Below are 24,412 nucleotides of genomic sequence, written 5' to 3'. Positions count from 1 at the left end.
GATGAAAATAAAGCTGACTCTTGGTGAACATCAACTGGTTGTTTTATTCTTGTTCCATAAATATGTCACTAATATAGTTAAATATTAATTATAATAAGCCTTCAATTAAAAACAATCACAGCAATTTTTGGCAAAAAAAAAAATCTTATTCATATTACCAAAAAAGAGTGACTTTCAGGGAGGCCTGCAAGTGCCAGAAAATGCACTAGAATGCACCTCCAAGCATAGAACCTGCGAGCTTTCGGGGGCCTAAGGTGGCTCACGAACCCCTGGCCATTATGACTGGTGCTACTATGCTGATATTTTGGTCTAGTTAGAACCCTGCAGACTGTTCAGGAAGGTCCCCTGGAGTGACTGCTTACACCACCTTGAATCCACACCCAGAATCCTGAATTCCACTGAATACTCAGCTATGCTGCAGGTCCCTTGGTGGAGAGCAAGTAGGCATTTGGCAGCATCTCTCCATCTAACAGGATGGTAAAACACCTTTTTCACCTCAGCAACAAAGCTGGAGAGAGAAGAACAAATTGTGGGTTGGTTTTCCCACACTGCAGTAGCCCATAATAGCACATTTCCTCTTAGAAAACCCATGATATAAACTAATCTTGAACTTATGTGAGGAGTAAGTTTACAAGTTGTGAGCCCGTGGTGCAGCGAGGCAGGGCTGGGAAGTAGGTGGCGGGAGGTAGCATGGATCATGGCAGGCGGAAATGAAGTGCCACACTCACGCTGAATGCAACAATCTGGCGATGTGTATAAGGAAAGCCGGGGTCTTTACACTGCAAAGGAAATGATGAACAGGTGTCCCACCATCAGGAAGCCTGGGAGAACAAAAGGGAAGCCACACCCATGACACCATTGCACACACATGTGCGCACACACACACACACACACACACACAAACACGAAAAAGGATGACAGAAGAGGCAAAAGCACAGACAAAAATACAAGAGGTAAGGCCAGGATCATGACAGATAGCAGAGAGCCTTTTGAAGGAGGTGACAGAGTAATGGAGTGCTGTGTGTTTTATTCCTCTTACAGTCATGTGAAAAAGAAAGGACACCCTCTTCCAAGTCTAGGTTTTAAGTGCCAGGACATAATAAAAATCATCTGGTCCTTACCAGGTCTTAAAATTAGGCAAATACAACTTCAGATGACCAATAACACATAACATATTCACCCTATCATTATTTATTTAACACAAAGTAAGCCAGAAATGCAGTAGCAGTGTGTGAAAAATTAAGTACACCCTTCCTGTTTCCATAGAGATTATGAAGGCAATTAGCAGCCAGGTGTTGCTGATCAAATGAATTTGATTAATTGATCATCAGCAAGTGTGGCCACCTCTTAAAAAGCAGGAGTTTTGGCAGTTTGCTGGTCTGGAGCACTCAGGTGCATGTTAACACAATGCCAAAAACATCAGCAATGAACTTAGAGAAGCAATTGTTGCTGCACATCAGTCTGGGAAGGGTTATAAGGCCATTTCCAAACAATTTGAAATCCATCATTCTACTGTGAGAAAGATTATTCAGAAGTGGAAAATATTCAAGACAGTTGCCAATCTTCCCAGGAGTGGACATCCCAGCAAATTTACTCCAAGGTCAGACCATGCAATGCTCAGAGAAACTGAAAAAAACAAAACAAAACAAGAACTACATCTAGGACTCTACAGGCCACAGTTAGCATGTTAAATGTTAAAGTTCATGACAGTACAATTAGAAAAAGACTGCACAAGTATGGCTTGTTTGGAAGGGTTGCCAGAAGAAAGCCTCTTCTATCTAGAAAGAACATGGCAGCATGGCTTAGGTTTGCAAAGATGCATTTGAACAAGCCACAAACCTTCTGGAACAATGTCCTTTGGATAGATGAGACCAAAGTGGAAATGTTTGTCCATAATGCACACCACCATGTTTGGCAAAAACCAAACACAGCATATCAGCAGAAACACCTCATACCAACCATTAAGCACGGTGGTGGAAGGGTGATGATTTGGGCTTGTTTTGCAGCCACAGGGCCTGGGCACCTTGGAGTCATTGAGTCAACCATGAACTCCTCTGTATACCAAAGTATTCTAGAGGCAAATGTGAGGCCATCTGTCCAACAGCTAAAGCTTGGCCGCAATTGGATCATGCAACAAGACAATGATGCCAAGCACAGCAGAAAATCTACAACAGAATGGCTGAAAAAGAAAATAATCAAGGTGTTGGAATGGCCAAGTCAAAGTTCAGACCTCAACCCAGTTGAAATGCTGTGGCGGGACCTTAAAAGAGCTGTGCATAAACAAATGCCCTCAAACATGAATGAACTGAAGCAATGTTGTAAAGAAGAGTGGGCCAAAATTCCTTCACAATGATGTGAGAGACTGATAAAATCATACAGAAAATGATTGCTTCAAGTTATTGCTGCAAAAGGTGGTTCTACAAGCTATTGAATCATGGGGTGTACTTACTTTTTCACACATGGATTTTGCATTTTCACTTAGTTTTTGTTAAATAAATAATGACACAGTGGACTCTGTTGTGTGTTGCTTTATACCTGAGGTTAGATTTGCATAATTTTAGGACCTGGTAAGGATCAGATGATTTTTTTTGTCTTGACTGGTAAAACTATGTAACTGGAAGAAGGTGTACTTTCTTTTTCACATGATTGTATATCATAGCAACTTGAACTGATTACACATCATTAAAAACAACACAACATATTTAATCTGTTTATGGTTATATCTAATGCGTGAAATCTCTGCAAAATAAGTTTCTTACACTAGCACAGCAATAAATAGATCCCTCACAAACAATATCGTCTTTCTTTTTGTCTTTCTTTGAAGACTGTCCAAGTGCTTAGATTGAAATAAATGATGTGAAGGATCTGTTAAAAAAAAAACAAAAGGTAGCCGTGTTGCTGTACTATTTGTTAATGTTATTTGTTGAGAAATATAGAGTTACAGTGAAGACACTCTGCTCTGACCAGAATAAAGAGGAATACATAACATCGTACTTGTTACTATAGATGTGCTACCACATTAGAAGGATATTTGACATTAAAAAATATACGTTAAATACCTGTGAGTTATATTCTAGATGGCACTAATTGTGAGAGTTGTGCAGTTACAAATAAAATTAGCACCTTTTGGCCAATAAAAAATAAGAATAGTCCTAATTGTTGTTGCTGCAGCAGAACTATTAATTTATTTTGTAATCTGAATTTGTAACCCTTAAACTTAACCAACTGTAATGTACAATAGAAGCAACACATTTAGCATAGCCTGAAACACCCCCTGGACTTTTGCCTTGACTCTTCCCTGGTATAAAGAGATGGATCAGGTCTGAATCCACCACACGGGCTGGTGGTCCTGAAGTGAGGAGTACTTTGTGGATCTCTGAATTATTATGCTGCACTGTGATGCAGGGTGTTACACTTGCAGCTGAAGCCAATTATTCAGCTAGGACAACTGTTCTGTTTCAGTCAATAATGGCAGACTTCAAAAGCAAAAATACCACTGTTTATTCCAGTCTTACTTTAACATAGTCTAGACTATGTTTTATAAAGCAGAAAAAAAGAGAGAAAAGAAACTACCAAGGGACATGTTGCTCCAGTTTCAGAAAGAAATATTTGTTTTTTTTTGGAATGATCGAATAAATATGTAACATCTATGCATATAAGGGTCACTTATCAAAAACTGCAACAGACAATTAAAATTCAAGTAAGGTTTGAATTATCTATCTATCTATCTATCTATCTATCAGTAAACTTTGTCTGTCAATAGTTTACTGTCCTTACAAAAGCAGGTATACAGGTAAACAGATATTTTCCAAATGGATATTTTATAAATTGTTACTATTGGCATATACTACAGAAAGTGGACACATTTGAGCATGCTGTTAACAAATCAAAATAACAAAATTTCATGAATTTTTTTTTTTGTTTGTTTGTTTGTTTGTTTGTTTAGTATGATAGAAACTAAAGTAACTGTATAAGCAATCACAGAGTTTTTAGATATATTGTTTTTCAGTGAGAATGATTTTAGTTCAGAAAATATTTTGAAAGTGGACAGAAAATAATCCCACAATACAGAAAACAATGCTTCATCCCAGTTGCAAATGTAATGTCTGCCCACCTGTGTAATGTTAGCAACACCCATCGCTGTTCATCAAAGATGGACTCACTAACACTGAATTACACAGGAAATTTAACTCATAACCACCTTGTTGCTATTATCTGGGAAGGATTTTGGATTATCAGTTCATCCAGGCTAAAGGAACTCCAGTGTAATGCCAGGATCAAAGAACACAATATTTTTGTCTTTAACAATGATCGCCATCACAATCACAGTGCCATACATTCTTGCCGTTTCTTGGTCAGGAGACAGGTAACACTACAACTTTGACCCCAACCAATCATTGATCTTCGAGGTGTTGTGGGGTGTACCAGATGGTACATTGATGTTCTTCAATTTTGTCATGCTACAAAGCCTGTTCATCATTCCTGATATTCATATTCGGTACCAATGCTATAAGTTTGTTGGCCACGAAAAATTTGTGTCAAAATCGGGCTGAAGTTACATAGACTGATCCCAGCATAAGATGGTTAATTCTGTCCATCATGCAGGAGTAACGCTCATGAAGTTTACATTGTGAGACCGACTTGTATGATAATTCAGAAATGACCCCACTGTAGAAAAGCAACAGCTACAAGTGAGTAATTTGCATTAATTTTTCTCAAAATTAGTTACAAATATTTTTATATCCTGAAGTAATGATTACTTTAAATAATGTACCCATCATTCAAGAAGATAATCTTAGAATCAAGAACAAGTTCCTATTAAAGTGGCTGGTGAGTGTATGTAGTATTCTTTGTGTGTCAGTCCTGCATGGCACAGTGGTGTAGTTGTTAGCACTGTCGCCTCACAACAAGAAGGTCCTGGGTTCGAGCCCAGCAGCTGGCAAGGGCCTTTCTGTGTGGAGTTTGCATGTTTTCCCCGTGTCTGTGTGGGAAAACACGCAGCACCTCCAGGTGCTCCGGTTTCCCCCACAGTCCAAAGACATGTAGGCTAGGTTAATTGGTGGCTCTAAATTGACCGTAGTTGTGAGTGTGAATGGTTGTTTGTCTCAGTGTCAGCCCTGTGATAACCTGGTGACTTGTCCAGGATGTACCCCACCTTAGAGCCCTACACTCCCGCGGGAGTCCCGTGGGACCCGCTGCAAAGCAGTGCGGCGCGGGACAAATTTTGAAAGCTCATTGCGGGCGCGGGCGGGACAGGAAGTGCACATATGCGCGCGCGGGTGGGAGCGGGAGTGCACATATGCGGCGCAGGTGGGAGGGGTGATAAGCTGCAGTCCCGCTAACTAAAAACGTGCTTGAAATGAAATTTATAAATTATTAATTTATCTCATCTCATCTCATTATCTCTAGCCGCTTTATCCTTCTACAGGGTCGCAGGCAAGCTGGAGCCTATCCCAGCTGACTACGGGCGAAAGGCGGGGTACACCCTGGACAAGTCGCCAGGTCATCACAGGGCTGACACATAGACACAGACAACCATTCACACTCACATTCACTTATTAATTTATATCTATCATATATAATTTGTGCTGGATATTTTATTTGGCATTAATAAAAACACTTTAAGACGTCTAAATTTGCAGAGAAAGTCAGATTGCCAGATTGAGTGAGAAATGGCATCTTAAACTTGCCATTGATCACCCTAAGGGGAAATTCTTTGATCACTCTAATGACTCGCGGTTCACACCCAGCTAGCAAGAGAACCATGAGTGAATTGATTTACTTGTTGCGTTAGTCTACACCTTTAATCAGAGAGACATGTTACACAGTGACTACGTTTACATGCACATCCAAGTCGAGCTGCTGTCGGTAATCGAGCTGAAGGTCCCAGCAGGGTGCCAGAGAAATCCAATCGTACATGCACACAACTGAAATCGGGCTATTGTGTGAGGTGCATTGTGCACCCGAGCCACAGGGGGCGCAACACGCCCCATCGTGTTGGTACACTTCCGGTTGTCGTCATGAAGAAGAGCTATTCAAGAGTGTAAACAAAGTTATCAGTTCCGTGTTCTCCATTGCGCGTTTTTCTCCCGTCCATGAATTTTAATATATTCAACTCCTTAACCCTATGGAGTCTAAGTGCCCGCCGGTGGGCAATTTGACACTTCTCCAAAAACACATCTGTAACCCTGTGAGTTTTTGTTATTCAAACATATAAGTGACACCATTAAAAACCTTGAAACTTCTAGTTTTCAAATATATATATATATATATATATATATATATATATATATATGAAATAAATTATATAGCTGGCCCTTTTTAAAGAGAGTGAAAAGAAATCTTTGGATTGTCTGTACTGTCTGACTGCAGCAGCCCCCGAGGCCACACCTATCGCTATTCACATGTAAAGTACCCGGTGCTTGAGTGGCTATTCAGAGGTGAGAGCATGCCCCATTCAGCCAGAAGGCAAAGGCAATGTCCTGCCAGAGCACATGGAAAGTGACAGGGGGGTGGGGGCCATCAGAGGTGTTTCACGCCCATCTAATTAGTATTCGACTAACAGAGACACTGGCTTGACATACAATTACTTTTTTACATTTTGTATGGAAACAACAAAACATTTCTAAATGCTCTTTTTACTTTTATGCAGCCAACACTTTTGTTTACAAGGTTCAAACTTCAAAAGTCTTGGCTAGATATATTTATTGTGTGTTTTCTTGCACTGTTTGAAGACCTCTAAAACCTGTTTTTTGTACAGTTGTGTTTACACTCAATTTAAATAAAACGTGTTTGTATTACATTCACTTTACTTTCATATTATTTTTTGTTAGGCTTTTCAGAATACAACCATATGTGCCACTTTTGCATAGATGTTTACAGTTAGTTGAAATACTTGAAAATGTCAGGGTGTTGCAAACAGCCTCAAAGTCTCTGAAAGGCCTTAGACTCCAGAGGGTTAAGCTGAATGAGCATGAACTCTTCTCCTCATTGCTCCAGAAGTGCACGTTTCTGCTTGCCTGTGGCAGTGGGGGCGTGGTCAAGCGCCGGTCTGTGACAGGAGGGCGGAGCCAGGGAAGGTGAGTGGCAGAATCACTACACCTGACGGTAATTAACCTGTGTTTGTGTGTCTTCCCAGTAACCACGCCCTATTTAAGGAGGCAGAGGGAGAGCAGAGGGGACAGCTCATCCCGGGACTAGAACACAGCGCGCGCGCGTGTGCTTTTCTCTCAAGAATAAAAGTAGGCTGTTAAACTGAAAAGTCTGACAATAAAAAGCCTATTAGTACCAGAAGCTTTGTCCTGCCGTCCTCTGTGCTCCACCCACACTTCAGAGAGCTCTACATCGCCATTTTCTCTTCTTCGTTTGTTCCTCCTGACCTCTTCTGCTGCTCGCTACTACTGTTGTCATGCCGACCGAGGCTGTTGTGTTTCCCGCTTGTGGTCTCGTCACTCGTCACTTCCGGAAGTAGCTCGACAACTAGCTCGATAGGTTATACATGCACAAAGTAGCTCGGCAGAAATCGCATAAACTAGGTCGTGTAGCTCGATTCCGAGAAATCAAGTTCGGTTCAATTTCAGCCGAATTAAGGTGTATACATGGCATTTTGAACTTCGATTTCAGTCGAGCAACGGCAGAAATTTGATTCTCTCTATGTGCATGTAAACGTACTGACTGACGGTAGGCTTGACTCAATGCTATCCCAGAAATCCTTCCTGTAATATGCAAATTTGGCTGTCCAATCAGAGGTGGCCAAATTTGCATATTACAGGAAGGATTTCTGGGATAGCATTGAGTCAAGCCTACCATCACTGTGTAACATGTCTCTCTGATTAAAGTTGTAGACTAACGCAACAAGTAAATCAATTCACTTCTTTTACTAGCTCTGCTTTGCAATAAAAAAACAACAACACACACCATTGGTACAAAGCAAGCCCATTCACTTTTTTATGCTGATCAGAGAATTACAATGGTTTCTCATGTGAAAAAAATGTGCGATTAAATATTTTAATCGTTTGACAGCACTAATTATTAGTATTAGGAATACTACATGCTGAATTCAGAAACAAGGTAAACAATAACAAACGTGAGCTGTAGATATTTATGCTCAAATCCACTCAAAGTAGGGGGCGGGGCACCATCACGCTGTGTCAAGACAAGAACTTTCCTGAGAAATAACGCGAACGTCTGCATCATGCGGGATTTGCGGGCGGGAGCGGGACAAAATATGGCAGGCGTGGGTGGGAGCGGGACTGAAAATCATAATTTTTTTGTGGGCAGGAGTGGGACTGAAAATCATAATTATTTGCGGGCACGGGCGGGAGTGGGACTGCACAATGCGGGTGCGGGCGGGAGCAGGACTGAAAAATCCGACCCGCGCAGACCTCTACTCTAAATTGACCGTAGGTGTGAATGTGAGTGTGAATGGTTGTCTGTGTCAGCCCTGTGATGACCTGGCTACTTGTCCAGGGTGTACCCCACCTCTCACCCATAGTCCGCTTGGATTGGCTCCAGCTTGCCTGCAACCCTGTAGAACAGGATAAGCAGTTACAGATAATGGATGGATGGATGGATGGATGGATGTCAGTTCTGCGCACTTTGGTGCATGCATCAGTGGGACTCTCGCAAGCGTGCTGTTAACTATGCACACCTGCAGATGATTAAGGCGCAAGCTATGCACCTATATAAGGACTGTGTCAATGCACATTCTGTGCAGTCACACGTTACCGGGCCTTATATTTCCCTTGTTGTTTTCCTGGTTCTCTGATTCCTGTGCCTGTTCCTTGTTCCTGTTTTCTCGCTGCCTGTGATATCTTGTTTGTGCCTCACCCGACCTTTCGCTAGTTTTCACGTTTACGAGTTTGCCTGCCGATTTTGGATTGTTTGCCTGTGTGTGTTTTTCAGTTGTTAATAAACATTCTTCTGCACTTGCATCCGTCTCCAACCGCGCCTCTGACATTGTGGTGAAATAAGTGGTGTAATGGGGGGGGGACAGCACAGCCATGAACTGTGTGTGTAGAAGAGTTGTTGTCACAAGGAATTGTAAGATTTCCTGTGCGAATGTCACCAACCGCCCGAAATTTTCTATGCAAGTACAACCCCGATTCCAAAAAAGTTGGGATAAAGTACAAATTGTAAATAAAAACGGAATGCAATATATAATTTACAAATCTCAAAAACTGATATTGTAGTCACAATAGAACATAGACAACATATCAAACATCGAAAGTGAGACATTTTGAAATTTCATGCCAAATATTGGCTCATTTGAAATTTCATGACAGCAACACATCTCAAAAAAGTTGGCACAGGGGCAATAAGAGGCTGGAAAAGTTAAAGGTACAAAAAAGGAACAGCTGGAGGACCAAATTGCAACTCATTAGGTCAATTGGCAATAGGTCATTAACATGACTGGGTATAAAAAGAGCATCTTGGAGTGGCAGCGGCTCTCAGAAGTAAAGATGGGAAGAGGATCACCAATCCCCCTAATTCTGCACCGACAAACAGTGGAGCAATATCAGAAAGGAGTTCGACAGTGTAAAATTGCAAAGAGTTTGAACATATCATCATCTACAGTGCATAATATCATCAAAAGATTCAGAGAATCTGGAAGAATCTCTGTGCGTAAGGGTCAAGGCCGGAAAACCATACTGGGTGCCCGTGATCTTCGGGCCCTTAGACGGCACTGCATCACATACAGGCATGCTTCTGTATTGGAAATCACAAAATGGGCTCAGGAATATTTCCAGAGAACATTATCTGTGAACACAATTCACCATGCCATCTGCCGTTGCCAGCTAAAACTCTATAGTTCAAAGAAGAAGCCGTATCTAAACATGATCCAGAAGCGCAGACGTCTTCTCTGGGCCAAGGCTCATTTAAAATGGACTGTGGCAAAGTGGAAAACTGTTCTGTGGTCAGACAAATCAAAATTTGAAGTTCTTTGTTGAAATCAGGGACGCCGTGTCATTCGGACTAAAGAGGAGAAGGACGACCCAGGTTGTTATCAGCGCTCAGTTCAGAAGCCTGCATCTCTGATGGTATGGGGTTGCATTAGTGCATGTGGCATGGGCAGCTTACACATCTGGAAAGACACCATCAATGCTGAAAGGCATATGCAGGTTCTAGAGCAACATATGCTCCCATCCAGACGACGTCTCTTTCAGGGAAGACCTTGCATTTTCCAACATGACAATGCCAAACCACATACTGCATCAATTACAGCATCATGGCTGCGTAGAAGAAGGGTCTGGGTACTGAACTGGCCAGCCTGCAGTCCAGATCTTTCACCCATAGAAAACATTTGGCGCATCAAAAACGGAAGATACGACAAAAAAAGACCTAAGACAGTTGAGCAACTAGAATCCTACATTAGACAAGAATGGGTTAACATTCCTATCCCTAAACTTGAGCAACTTGTCTCCTCAGTCCCCAGACCTTTACAGACTGTTGTAAAGAGAAAAGGGGATGTCTCACAGTGGTAAATATGGCCTTGTCCCAACTTTTTTGAGATGTGGTGTTGTCATGGAATTTAAAATCACCTAATTTTTCTCTTTAAATGATACATTTTCTCACTTTAAACATTTGATATGTCATCTATGTTCTATTCTGAATAAAATATGGAATTTTGAAACTTCCACATCATTGCATTCTGTTTTTATTTACAATTTGTACTTTGTCCCAACTATTTTGGAATCGGGGTTGTATTATGAAAGGATACATTAAAAAAATAATAATAATCTCCTTTATTGACAAGATTATAATTGGACCTGGTCTGAAATTTGATGGGAACACTCCTTTTAGTGAAAAAGGGCCAAGTAAAAAAAAAAAAATCCCAAATCAGAAAAATAAGTTGGGAAGGTAAGGAAAATGCAAATAAGAAAACAATGATTTCTAAATTTGACTTGTATTTCATTGCAAACAGTATGAACCCAAGATATTTCATGTTTTGTCTGGCCAACTTAATTTCATTTATTAATACACTGTAACTCTGCTATAATAAAATATTTTACTTTGAACATTTGCATATAACAATCTAAGTTCGTGTCCCTCATCCTTAGTGACGATGAGTCAGAGTCCTCAAAAAACATCACTGTGTCACATCCATGCACTCGGAGCATGCACCGCGCATCACAAATTACGATGCACAAACAGTAACACCCTGTTTAATTGCTTTCATTCTTTCATAATTTCATTGTAATTATTCTCTTCTAATTCTAATTTGGCCTCATTTTCTATCAAATTTACTTAGAAATGATTGGGTTACTGTCCTGAAAACATTAAACGTGAGTTATCCAATGAGATTTTTGTTGTTGTTGTCTCTAGGCTGAGAAGAGTTTAGATCCAGCTCACTTATTGGTTAGGACTTTATTGCCAGGACAGGAGGCCATTGCAGTGTATGTTTATGTAGGAAGTGACAGATGAATTAACCAATCAGCTTTTGATTTATAGTGGGAGGGACCAAAAATTTATCGCCCTTACGCGAGCTTAACCGCGAGTCAGCGCAACAGTGAAGTCACCTTTCAGCTGGTGTAGTGTTCATCAGTCACCTTTCAGCTGGTGCAGTGTTCATCAGTAGTGTTAGCGAATGCTAATAAAGCAGTCAAGCCAGTCCTATCGAGAGCAAGTAGCACAGGCTAACGACTGAGAAACTAAGATTTCTTCTTCCACACACACTTGCCCCAGTATTTTTCACTCAGACTTAAGTATTCATTTTCCTTTGTAATTTACTTAGTTGCTTTTAAAATCAGCATCGACAACTACACACAGCAGAGCTGCCTGGCAGCCTGCCACTAATCCCTTGCAAAATCCTTTGCCCTGTTGCTTTTTTGGTGTGTTTGGCTAAGTTTTGACTGAGCTTAAGTCCCAGCTCGTGCTCTCTCTCTCTCTCTCTCTCTCTCTCTCTCTCTCTCTCTCTCTCTCTGTGTATATATTACATTACAAGCATTTTGCTGACAATCTTATCCAGAGCAACATTCAATTCCCTGTACCAGCAGGAATGGCTGAAGTGCCCTTGAGCATGGCATCTAACCCCCAACTGCTTGCTGTACGTCATTCTGCATAAGAGTGTCTGCTAAATGCCTGTAATGTAATGTAACATACAAGAAATTCAACAATTTTTCTTTGAAGTGGGAGGAAAGCCACACAGATACAGGGAGAACATGCAAACTCCTCACAGAAAGGCCCCATCAGTTGTGTGGGTTCATATACATATGAACCCACATATATATAAAACACACACATCTAGGGCCTGTACGTCTTCTGGTATGTCTGGGGTTAGTTGATTGGGCATCTCTGCCAGTCATGCTGACAAGTGACAAATGAAATCCGGTCTTTTCATTCACAACAGTCTGACTACGTGACCACTTCCAAAACTGTGTTTTGGCATTTCACATGCCGAGATTTTCCGATTGCTTTGACAGGGCCCATGAGTCTATACATCTACAGACATATGACAGCTGCTGTCATTGCATGCATGTACATATGTAAGTTCATCTTTCTAATTATTCATCTCTACTGTACATAATTTATATCTCACATGCACTATCGGTCGTTTGTGTAATCATATCAGATTATGATGGACCAAGTAGAAGTACATCAATGAAAAGAAAGTGTGTGCATTCCAAAACGAAGTTCAACAAAGAGTGTCTTTTGGCATTTCCATGTATACAGCCTGTGAAATATCACTCAGTTAAAGCTTTCTGCACAGTGAGCATATATTTTTAATAACTTATTTACAAGATCTAGGCATAATGCTTAGATTTTCCTTATGTTACAGGTTTGTAAAGAAATCCATATGTTGGAAATATCCCAGTTTTCATGTATCTAAAATCTAGATCAGCATCTGATAGACCCGTGTTGGCCAATAATAGCCCAATGTCTATAATGATCAAAGACTAATGTATGAATTATCAAATGTCAAGGTCATTGCCCTGCGAAAATAAACACTGCTCAGTGCTGTCAGACGCTAAACATGTGCTGTTATTAAGTGTCAGCAGACACACGATCCACTTGTAAGTCTTGATATCAATATAAATGCCATAAAAATAAGCTAAAATGCTTGGAAATTGCATATTTCCATGCCATAAAAAAAATATGGGGGCCATGTTTAAAGGCCATGGTGTGTTCTAGGAAATGGAGTTTTGGGTGGAATCCGATGAATACATGACAGTCACCTGCTGTCCCTGCCCTGTTGCCATCCTTGTGCTCTCTCTCTCTCTCTTTACTCTGAACACACCAGAGTGAACATGAACTAAATATTATCAGTAAACAAATGATGTTTCTTGTCATGATGTTTAGGAATGGACTAGTAATCTGAATGGCAAATTATTATATCAAGAAATATTGACTCATCTCTTGTATTACTGTATACATCGATCATCTAACTGGTACTCATTTTCTCACTGCTCTCAAATTACACTTCTTCTTTGCTGAGGTTGCCCAAAAAAACTGATGAATACCATTGCCACGCTTCCTCTTGATCATGAGGACACTCATTGTGAATGAAAGCTGACTGGAATAAAACTGCTTGCACAAATATACAAAAAGATTAAATCTACTACCGTTGACATAAATTACACATGCAGTGCCACATAAATAACTGACACTGTACTCAGACTTCACAAGGGCTTTCTGACAAATAAAGCATAATAAAAGACATTAATGTTAGTTGAATACATCCATAAGCACCATTGTTTGTCAATGGGTGAAAGTGTGGCTAATTAACTTTCCAGGTAACTTAGCTATGATAGCTAACATTAGTGATGATTGATCGATTACCACTCACAAATTGGCCTGTTTTAATAAAAAATGCTTGTTTCCAGTCCATTCAATAATTCATTTCCACAATTACAGTTCTCGTGCAAAATGACATATTGACATTAACATTAACTTTTCATGCATGCCCTGGCTGAAGTGTTATTATTGGTACAGTTTTACAGTAATATGTGTCCCATCAGTGATGGAAGCATTAAGGATTCCTAACTTTATGCATAGCTAGCGAGTGGAATTTGCTCAGAATGCAACTGTTTAATAGTCAGTGCATGAAATGTATGCTAGCTAGCTAACATCCTGACAGGAATTTAGCATAATATTGCTATAACCATTCATTACAATGTCATTTTCATAATGCTTTACAAAAACTATCACAATTGTCAGTGACATAGCCCACGTAACACTCATTATACATTCTAGTTTTCCACCTTTTAATACATTTGAATGTAAGAAAATAGAGAGACAGTAAATTGACAGACATTGTTTGTTGCTACCCACGGAAGCAACAACACTTGGTTAAACCACATGCAGAACTGCAGTACACTGTAATACTAGAGCTGGTAATAATAATGATAGCAATTTCTTAAGTTTAGTTATGTTTATTAGTACATACACAGCTATATACTTCAGTGTACTAAGTATACTTTAAGTTGTTCCACTTTGTATGCCTTTAAATCGGCCATGTTGAGCTGCATCCTTCATAATTCAGCTATTCAGCTGCAAGAAAGGATGATGTGCCACTCCAATGTATTGAGCCTTATATTTTGTAGTTATAGTGGCCTCCAAAATCAACAGAATATAAAAGTTATTTGTACTTAGTTTTTAAAAGATACATGGTTTTGTTTTGTTTTTCTAATAGGCTACTGAACCATGTAACTATGAGTGTTTAGTCTACGTCTAGTTCATATCTAGAGTGCTTATATTGTTTATATTGTCTGTTTGAGTGTTTAGTCTGTGTGTAGTTCTTATCTAGTGTTTACACTGTTTATATTGTCTGAGTGTTTAGTCTATGTCTTGTTCTTATCTCGTGTTTATACTGTTTATTAATACTGTTTATATTGTTTGAGTGTTGTCTATGTCTAGTTCCTACCTAGAGTGTTTATACTGTTTATATTGCTTGTTTGTTTTTTCAATTATTCTATTTTTATTTATTGCATTGCCTGTTTGCACCATGGGTCAGAGAGGACTGATATTTCATCTGTACTGTATGTCGAGCATGTATAGCATATTTGACAATAAAGTTGACTTGACTTGACTTGTTAATAAAACATTTTCTCTTTTCATTATTGTAAGAAAGGATGATGGTGTTTGGCATTTATTTTAATGGCCTTGAAAACACATGCAATCCGCACTGGGAAATAGTCCCATAAGTAATTCAGCCTTTAGTATACTGGTAATACATTTTTAGTGTGTAAAAGTATGTAATGTACAAAGAAGTAATAAAGTATATTTGTAATTAACTACAAAGTGTACTTTTTTTATTAATTGGAGTAAGCCAAAAGTATAACTGAACAGACTATTACTGCAAGAAGAATATATCAGAGGTACATTGCTTGTATATTAGTAGGACTCTCACCATTATTTTTAATGTACTTATTAGATTAGATTAGATTAGATTAGATTAGATTAGATTAGATTAGATTAGATTAGATTAGATTAGATTAAACTTTATTGATCCCTTTGGGATGGTTCCCTCAGGGAAATTAAGATTCCAGCAGTATCATTACAGATAAACAGAGAAAAGAAATAGAGAAAAACTTCTAGATAAATTAAATTAAATTAAGTATTTACATATACAAATATAAAAAGAATAAGATATGGGGAAGAGAGGAAGGGGGAAAGAGAGGAGGGAAAAAACACAAACAAAGTAAAATTTATTCTCTCTAATCAAGCAAGCATGCTTGATTAGAGAGAATAAATTTTACTTTGAATTTTAATACATACACAGACATATACTTAAGTGCACTAAGTATACTTTAAGTTGTTCCACTTTAGCACATAAAAGTACACTAAATACAATTCAAATTGTCCTTTTCTACAATTTAATTACAACTTAAGTGTACTTAGTGCAAAATTAGTTGTTCCAAAATAGCAAAATTCAAGTTAACTAATCATAACACACTTGAAGTATACTGATGATTAGTCTGACTGTAAGTACACTCAAATATGCTAAAATTTAATATACTTAGCATATTTATTTTTCACCAGGGTATAATTCAATAATTGGTGGTTACCCCTTGCAGCATAGCAATTTTTTAATCCGAATAAATCAGAGATGGAAGGATTTTGAGCATATTTTAATATGGAGGGATGTGTCCCCAATATATATTATAATTATGACCCTGGCTCTAACATTCTGCTGATGCAGCTGGTGTGAACTGAAATGATTTTTAAATGGTGCTGAATGAGGTCTTGATGCAACACATGATGTGACATGCATGCTGTGAATTGGCCTCATGTGAAAGATCAGTTATGTTTAGTTACAACTAAAAGGAACACTGGCACCTGCTGTTTACCAAGAATAAAGTCACTCCTTAGGGAAACAACAAAATGTTTCAATCTCAGCTCTCACCCCCTCACTGAATATCCTCTGTGTGGGTATTAGTTCAAAAGTATGTTTATGTCTGTCACTGCTCTCAGCAGTTAGTGAAATTTACAGTTGTACATCTCAAACAGAAAGCTGTCTGTTCATTGCACTGTAAAAAAAAAAAAAATTAGTCAAGCCAACTTAAAAATGTAATGCAACCTGCTGCCAAAGGATTTTGAGTAAACTCAACTCCGGGCCAAATAGTTGTGCTGACTTGCTCTTTTAAGTCGACACAGATGAGTATTTTATGTTGATCTTACTTTATTTTGCAAGTTCAGTGCATTCAAATTGTGATGTTGAAATAAATTGAAATAATCATTCCAATTAACTTGGAAAAACAAGTTGGCACAAAAAACATTAAGTTATTCTTTTTTAAGATTTTTTTTGGGCTTTTTCCACCTTTATTGGATAGGGCAGTGTAGAGACAGGAAATGAGCAGGAGAGAGACAGGGAAGGATTGGGAAATGACCTCGGGTCGGAATCGAACCCGGGTACCCGGATTTATGGTATGGCGCCTTATCCACCTGAGCCACAACACCCCAAAATGTTCTTTTAAGTTCACATAGAAGAGTATTTTATGTTGAGTTGACTTGACTTGCCTTTAGAAGTTCAGTCCAACAAATTGTTTAGTTGAAATAAATTGAAATAATAATGCCAATTAACTTAGAATAGCAAGTTGGCACATCTTGGTTCTAAGTTGAGTTTACTCAAAATCCTTTGGCAGCAGGTTGCATTACATTTTTAAGTTGGCTTGACTATTTTTTTTTTACAATGATTTAGTGTGCATTACATTTTTTAGTTAACACAAACCTCTCAACACTTAAGTTCTACTTCACTTTGCCTATTATTACACAAACAGAAACAAATACCGACATACAAGGAGGGAATTCCCTGGCCTCTGTTGAGGAAAGCTTAGTCTATACTCCTATACAACGTCTCGTGTCAATTTCCACGGACTTCTCACTCCACCCGACCGTTGAAACTTTCGAACTTGTGAAGTGCGCATGCGCAGTGGCATTGGTTAAGGAGCGTCAATCAGCACTTGAATATATAAGTTCATTTAACTTAATTTTCCAATTCCTATGAACTTGTGGCGAAGGAAAGGCGTCTCAAGTATTTTTTTTAGTTACTTGAACAATTAGAAGGGAAATTTGTTCATTCAACTTAGAATCCTTTTTTCACTCAACAATTTTGCAAGTTACATTTTTTACAGTGTGTGTGGAGGATATGATTGACAGCAGGGTACTGTTTTTCTTCCCATTACCAGTTTCTTTAACATCTCCCTCTTCTCATGCTCATGCTCTCTCTCTCTCTCTCTCTCTCTCTCTCACCCACCCACACACAAAGGAAAAAAAATCTGCCCCACACTCTTCATTTATCAGTTGGAGGTTAAAGGATCTAGATAACATAAATAAGTGTCTTTATTTGTATGCATGAGTGTGCATACATATTAATGTGTATTCAGAAAAAAAAGAATCTATCAACTGCCAAAGGCCAAAAAAAAGAAAAAAAAAAACAATCAGTCCATGCTCTGTTTAGCTCAGAGCATATACAGTCATATACTCAGCATATACTCAGTACATACAGTGGGGCAAAAAAGTATTTAGTCAGTCACCAATTGTGCAAGTTCTCCCACTTAAAAAGATGAGAGAGGCCTGTAATTTTCATCATAGGTATACCTCAACTATGAGAGACAAAATGAGAAAAAAAATCCAGAAAATCACATTGTCTGATTTTTAAAGAATTTATTTGCAAATTATGGTGGGAAATAAGTATTTGGTCAATAACAAAAGCTCATCTCAATACTTTGTTATATACCCTTTGTTGGCAATGACAGAGGTCAAACGTTTTCTGTAAGTCTTCACAAGGTTTTCACACACTGTTGCTGGTATTTTGGCCCATTCCTCCATGCAGATCTCCTCTAGAGCAGTGATGTTTTGGGGCTGTCACTGGGCAACACGGACTTTCAACTCCCTCCAAAGATTTTCTATGGGGTTGAGATCTGGAGACTGGCTAGGCCACTCCAGGACCTTGAAATGCTTCTTACGAAGCCACTCCTTCGTTGCCTGGGCGGTGTGTTTGGGATCATTGTCATGCTGAAAGACCCAGCCATGTTTCATCTTCAATGCCCTTGCTGATGGAAGGAGGTTTTCACTCAAAATCTCACGATACATGGCCCCATTCATTCTTTCCTTTACACGGATCAGTCGTCCTGGTCCCTTTGCAGAAAAACAGCCCCAAAGCATGATGGTTCCACCCCCATGCTTCGCAGTAGGTATGGTGTTCTTTGGATGCAACTCAGCATTCTTTCTCCTCCAAACACGACAAGTTGAGTTTTTACCAAAAAGTTCTATTTTGGTTTCATCTGACCATATGACATTCTCCCAATCCTCTTCTGGATCATCCAAATGCTCTCTATCAAACTTCAGACAGGCCTGGACATGTACTGGCTTAAGCAGGGGGACACGTCTGGCACTGCAGGATTTGAGTCCCTGGCGGCGTAGTGTGTTACTGATGGTAGCCTTTGTTACTTTGGTCCTAGCTCTCTGCAGATCATTCACTAGGTCCCCCCGTGTGGTTCTGGGATTTTTGCTCACCGTTCTTGTAATCATTTTGACCCCATGGGGTGAGATCTTGCGTGGAGCCCCAGATAGAGGGAGATTATCAGTGGTCTTGTATGTCTTCCATTTTCTAATAATTGCTCCCACAGTTGATTTCTTCACACCAAGCTGCTTACCTATTGCAGATTCAGTCTTCCCAGCCTGGTGCAGGTCTACAATTTTGTTTCTGGTGTCCTTTGACAGCTCTTTGGTCTTGGCCATAGTGGAGTTTGGAGTGTGACTGTTTGAGGTTGTGGACAGGTGTCTTTTATACTGATAATGAGTTCAAACAGGTGCCATTAATACAGGTAACGAGTGGAGGACAGAGGAGCCTCTTAAAGAAGTTGTTACAGGTCTGTGAGAGCCAGAAATCTTGCTTGTTTGTAGGTGACCAAATACTTATTTTACCGAGGAATTTACCAATTAATTCATTAAAAATCCTACAATGTGATTTCCTGGATTCTTTCCCCCCATTCTGTCTCTCATAGTTGAAGTGTACCTATGATGAAAATTACAGGCCTCTCTCATCTTTTTAAGTGGGAGAACTTGCACAATTGGTGGCTGACTAAATACTTTTTTGCCCCACTGTATAAATATGAACAAACATATGTATCCAAAAACATAAACAAAGATATATTTTAAAAATTATTCATAGGGAAAAGTATTCAGACACCACAAATTACCAATATCAGTTCTTATATTAGTTTACTTGATGAAATGTCCATCTTCTCTGCAGTTTCAATTTCTTCTCTGCTCCATTCCAGTGTTAATTTTGTCAGTGTGTCACACATGCAGCACCTACTTGCACTCAAAACTCCACTTCCCAGAATTCACAGCAGCTTTCAAATATGGCCGCCACAGACTACAACACCCACTCTGAACCTCACTGCTTACAGTCTCCTGAGTTTTAATTATTTGCAACTGTTCACAATCACCACAGCTAAAGGACATTAACTCTCACAGTTCACTGCAAAGTACAAGTGCATCTCAAAATATTGGAATATTGTGAAAAAGTTCATTTTTGTTCATAATTTAATTCAAAAAGGTAAACGTTTATATATTCTATATTCATTACATGTAAAGTGAAATACTTCTAGGCTTTTTTTGTTGTTTTAATTATAATAATTATGGATTATAGCTCATGAAAATCAGAAATCCAGTATCACAAAATATTTATGAAGTGTATATATGGTATATGGCGGCACGGTGGTGTAGTGGTTAGCGCTGTCGCCTCACAGCAAGAAGGTCCTGGGTTCGAGCCCCGGGGCCGGCGAGGGCCTTTCTGTGTGGAGTTTGCATGTTCTCCCCGTGTCCGCGTGGGTTTCCTCCGGGTGCTCCGGTTTCCCCCACAGTCCAAAGACATGCAGGTTAGGTTAACTGGTGACTCTAAATTGACCGTAGGTGTGAGTGTGAATGGTTGTCTATGTGTCAGCCCTGTGATGACCTGGCGACTTGTCCAGGGTGTACCCCGCCTTTCGCCCATAGTCAGCTGGGATAGGCTCCAGCTTGCCTGCGACCCTGTAGAAGGATAAAGCGGCTAGAGATAATGAGATGAGATATATGGTATATAGTATATATATATTTTTTTGTAATTATATATTTATATAGATATTTATGTAGTGTATATATGGTATGTAGTATATATTTATTTTTGTAATTAAACATTTATATAGTGTGGCAGCGGGGGCATGGTCAAGCACCGGTCTGTGACAGGAGGGCGGAGTTGGGGAAGGTAAGTGGCAGAATCGCTTCACCTGAGTGTAATTAACCTGTGTTTTGTGTGTGTTCTCCCCAGTAAACCGCGCCCTATTTAAGGAGGGAGAGTGAGAGCGGAGGAGAGCTTGCCGAGAGGAGAGTGTGTGTGAATCTCCGAGTGTTGCGTTTGAGAGTCCGACTGAAAAGTGCGTCAATAAAAGCCTATATTTCATCCTGATCTCTGTCCTGCCATCTTCTGTGCTCCACCCACACATTATACCCGCTACAGTGGTGCCGAAACCCGGGAGAGGTGGAGCACCTGTCCTGCAGCCCCATGGAATCCTCCCCGTTCGTGGACTTGGTCCACACCCTCGCCACGGCTCAGCAGAGCCAGCACCAGGCACTCGTCACGCTCCGGAAGGAGCAGGAGCGCTGCTTCGAAGCCCTGGTGCTGGCTCAGCAGGAAGACCGAGAGGCATTCCGGCGCCTCCTCGCGTCGGCGGGGTCCACCAGCGCCCTGGCTGCGGGCCCATCTCCCATCACCTTGACCAAGATGGGCCCACAGGATGACCCCAAGGCTTTCATCGCGTTGTTCGAGCAGGTCGCCGAAGCCTCGGGGTGGCCGATGGAGAAGCGCGTGGCGCGCCTCCTCCCCCTCCTGACGGGAGAGGCGCAGTTAGCCGCACTACAGCTCCCCGCCGACCGCCGGCTGGCCTACGCCGACCTTCGCTGGGCTGTCCTCCAGCGCCTGGGGCGCACGCCGGAGCAGCAGCGCCAGCGCTTCCGCGCGCTGTGGATGGAGGAAGTCGGCAGCCCGTTCGCGTTCGGCCAGCAGCTCCGGGACGCCTGCTGGCGGTGGCTGAGGGCCGAAGATCGCGATGCCGAGGGAATCATCGATCAGGTGGCGCTGGAACAGTTCATCGCCCGCCTACCCGCCGGAACCGCGGAGTGGGTCCAGTACCACCGCCCGGCGTCGCTGGATCAGGCCGTAGGATTGGCGGAGGATCATCTGGCGGCTGTCCCGGCGGCAGGACAACGGATGACATCGTCTTCTCTCTCCTCTTCTCTCACTCTCTCTCTCCCCCCTCCTCCCGTGTCCCGTCCTCGCCCCATTCCCCCACCACAGAGGCGGGGGCCGGCTCCACCCCAGCCGGCCCGCCACACCCATGGTGCCCTCCCATTTCTCCCTTCTGTGTCTGTCTCTCCCCCCCCTCAGGTGAGTGAACCTCAAAACACAGCTGCAGAGGGGAGGCCCGGGCCGGTTTGCTGGCGCTGCGGGGAACCGGGCCACCTGCAGCAACAGTGTGCAGCGATGGAGGTGGGGGCGGTGGTGTGGATCCCCGACGCGTCAGAGGCTGCCCTCGATCAGGCCGGAGCATATCGCATACCGGTAAGTGTACAAGGGGCGACATATCAGGCGTTGGTGGATTCGGGTTGCAATCAGACCTCGATCCGCCAAAGCCTGGTGCAAGACGAGGCATTGGGGGGAGCACAAGGGGTGAAGGTGTTGTGTGTGCACGGGGATATTCACAGCTACCCGTTGGTGTCGGTCCACATACATTTCAGAGGGGAAAAATCGATAGTGAAGGCGGCGGTTAATCCTCGCCTTACCCACTCTTTGATCTTGGGGACTGATTGGCCGGGATTTCGGGGGTTGATGGCACGCCTAGTAAAGAGTGGGTCCTGCTGGTTGTCAGGGGAGGGTCTCGGTGTCGCTTTGGCTGGAGCTGCGGTTGCAGAGCCGTCTACGTCATCTCCGCGACAGAGTGAGGAGCCCCCGGCCCCTCCTCTTTCTATTGGGGAGTCCCTCGCGGATTTCCCACTGGAACAATCGCGAGACGAGACTCTGCGACACGCCTTTGACCAAGTGAGAGTAATCGATGGTCAAACGCTCCAGCCGAACGCCACCCCGTCCTTCCCCTATTTTTCCATTTTGAAGGATAGGTTATACCGAGTGACGCAGGACACTCAGACGAAGGAGCGAGTCACCCAGTTGTTAATTCTAAAGAGCCGCCGGGAATTGGTATTCCAGGCGGCTCACTTTAATCCCATGGCGGGACACCTCGGGCAGGATAAGACACTCGCCCGGATAATGGTCCGATTCTATTGGCCGGGGATTCGCGGCGACGTCCGTAAGTGGTGTACGGCGTGCTGCGAATGCCAATTAGTAAATCCAGCGGCCATTCCAAAAGCGCCCTTGCGCCCCCTACCATTAATCGAGACCCCGTTTGAAAGAATTGGGATGGATCTCGTCGGGCCATTAGATCGGTCAACACGAGGGTACCGCTTTATATTGGTTCTGGTGGACTATGCAACGCGATACCCGGAAGCGGTGCCTCTTCGCAATATCTCCGCACGTAGTATTGCAGAGGCCCTCTTCCACGTCATCTCCCGGGTTGGAATCCCGAAAGAGATTCTGACTGACCAAGGCACCTCGTTTATGTCACGAACACTGAGCGAACTGTATGGGCTACTGGGTATTAAGCCGATCCGCACCAGCGTGTATCACCCACAGACGGACGGTTTAGTTGAACGGTTCAATCGCACCCTCAAGAATATTATCAAAAAATTCGTAAGCGAGGACACACGTAACTGGGATAAGTGGCTCGAACCCTTGTTGTTTGCAGTGCGAGAGGTCCCCCAAGCCTCCACGGGGTTCTCCCCGTTTGAATTATTGTATGGGCGTAAGCCGCGCGGCATCTTGGATGTACTGAGGGAAAATTGGGAGGAGGGACCTTCACAGAGCAAAAACGAAATTCAGTACGTTATGGATCTGCGCGCAAAACTCCACATGCTCACCCACCTAACTCAGGAAAATTTGTGGCAGGCCCAGGAACGGCAAACCCGCCTATACAACAAGGGCACGCGCCTTAGAGAGTTCACTCCGGGAGATAAGGTACTTGTCCTGTTGCCCACATCGAGCTCCAAATTAATCGCCAAGTGGCAAGGGCCCTTTGAGGTCACACGGCGAGTCGGGGACGTCGACTATGAGGTTAGGCGAACGGACAGGGAGGGGGCGCTACAGATCTACCACCTCAATCTGCTGAAACTCTGGAACGAGGAGGTCCCCGTGGCGTTGGTGTCGGTAGTTCCGGAGAAGGCGGAGCTGGGGCCGGAGGTCCAAAAAGGGTCATTGGCATCTCGCACCTCTCTGGTCCCCTGTGGAGACCACCTCTCCCCGACCCAACTCACGGAGGTCGCCCAGTTGCAGACCGAGTTTTCGGATGTGTTCTCGCCCCTGCCCGGTCACACCAACCTCATAGAACACCACATAGAGACGCCCCCGGGGGTGGTAGTGCGTAGCCATCCTTATAGATTACCCAAACACAAAAAAAAGGTGGTTCGGGAAGAACTTCAGGCCATGCTCGAAATGGGCATCATCGAGGAGTCCCACAGTGACTGGAGCAGCCCGGTGGTCTTGGTTCCCAAGGCCGACGGCTCGGTCCGGTTCTGCGTGGACTATAGAAAAGTCAATGCGGTGTCTAAATTCGACGCGTACCCAATGCCTCGTATTGATGAGCTGCTCGATCGATTAGGCACGGCTCACTTTTACTCGACACTGGATTTGACGAAGGGATATTGGCAAATCCCCTTGACTCCATTATCCCAGGAAAAAACGGCCTTTTCCACACCGTTCGGCTTACACCAGTTCGTCACACTTCCGTTTGGGCTGTTTGGGGCGCCCGCTACATTTCAGCGGCTGATGGACCGGGTCCTCCGGCCCCACGCCACCTATGCGGCCGCTTACTTAGATGAC

This window comes from Neoarius graeffei, chromosome 5, assembly GCF_027579695.1.
Source record: "Neoarius graeffei isolate fNeoGra1 chromosome 5, fNeoGra1.pri, whole genome shotgun sequence".
Lineage (NCBI taxonomy): Eukaryota > Metazoa > Chordata > Actinopteri > Siluriformes > Ariidae > Neoarius > Neoarius graeffei.
Note: the sequence above shows the minus strand (reverse complement) of the source record.